The sequence below is a fragment of the Apium graveolens genome, unplaced genomic scaffold (genome assembly GCF_009905375.1).
Source record: "Apium graveolens cultivar Ventura unplaced genomic scaffold, ASM990537v1 ctg6813, whole genome shotgun sequence".
NCBI classification, from domain to species: domain Eukaryota; kingdom Viridiplantae; phylum Streptophyta; class Magnoliopsida; order Apiales; family Apiaceae; genus Apium; species Apium graveolens.
Window position 1 is genome coordinate 3,850 of NW_027419805.1, and position 1,277 is coordinate 5,126.

At 42.2% G+C, this 1,277-nt stretch overlaps 1 non-coding gene across 1 annotated transcript; it reads left to right on the forward strand.

Annotated features, from left to right (window-relative positions):
- Positions 1 to 274: 274 nt before the first annotated feature.
- On the forward strand, positions 275 to 381 carry LOC141703594 (small nucleolar RNA R71). Its single transcript, XR_012567607.1, has one exon. It is a non-coding gene; the product is annotated as a small nucleolar RNA R71 (small nucleolar RNA).
- The last annotated feature ends 896 nt before the right edge of the window (positions 382 to 1,277 follow it).

The window sequence follows — 1,277 nt, forward strand, 5'->3', positions numbered from 1 at the left end:
TCCATACGTAGCCAAAGAATCAACCTTCATTGATAGCGCTTGGAGCTGGGCTGCAATAGCGGTGGCTGCATCAACTTCCAGAATACCTGCTACCTTGCCTGACGTCATCCTCTGAGTTGGGTTTTGATGCTCATTTGCAGCCATCGTCTCGATAAGATTATACGCCTCAGTATAGCTTTTAGCCCATAAGGCTCCTCCAGCTGCTGCATCGAGCATGGGCCGAGATTGGGCCCCCAAACCATTATAGAAACCAGTGATCACCATCCAATCCGGCATTCCATGATGTGGACATTTTCTCAACATTTCCTTGTAGCGTTCCCAAGCCTCGCACATAGATTCTGTAGGTTGCTGCGTAAACTGAGTAAGAGCACTCCTCATAGCAGCAGTCTTTGCCATTGGATAAAACTTCACCAGAAACTTTTGCGCAAGATCTTGCCACGTAGTGATGGACCCAGCTGGTTCAGAATGTAACCAGTCTTTAGCCTTATCCCTCAGTGAAAATGGGAAAAGCCTCAACTTGATAGCCTCATCAGTCATGCCATTATACTTAAAACTGCTGCAGATCTCGACAAAATTCCTTATGTGCATGTTGGGGTCTTCAGTTGCCGCTCCTCCAAAAGAAACAGAATTCTGCACCATCTGAATAGTGCCCGGCTTGATTTCAAAGGTGTTAGCTTGAATAGCCGGATGAAGGATGCTTGACTGAATGTCATCAATTTTAGGCCGAGAAAAATCCATAAGAGCTGGATCAGCTTGAACAATACGATCTCCCATGTTTACTGGTTCTTTCTGTTCAGTTCCTGAATCCGAATCCTCAAAATCTAACTTCTCCAGAATATCAAGAACTTCGTCTGTCTCCTCAGCTGTATCTAAAGTCCTCTTGCGAGCACGAGAACGAGTTTGCATAAACGCTTGCTAAAGTACCTGAAACACAACCGAAAAGAGTAAGTAACTACTACGTCCTAATCACTGAGTCCTAATGACCAATGATGGTAAGTACATAAACTAAACAAATACGCCGAGTCCCCGGCAGCGGTGCCAAAAACTTGTTAGGGCGAAAACACGCACTAATATTCATGCAAGTATATGCGTTCGCAAGTAATATAGAATATTTTCTAGTTTGTTCCCTCAGAGACTCAGACTAAATTATTGTCTAATTTAACTCACTCACCAATGTATGATTACTTCTCAATGTTAAGATAATAACACTTAAGATTGTTGATTAAATATTAACTATAATTAACTACTTAATTAACCACTTAACTAACACTTCAATT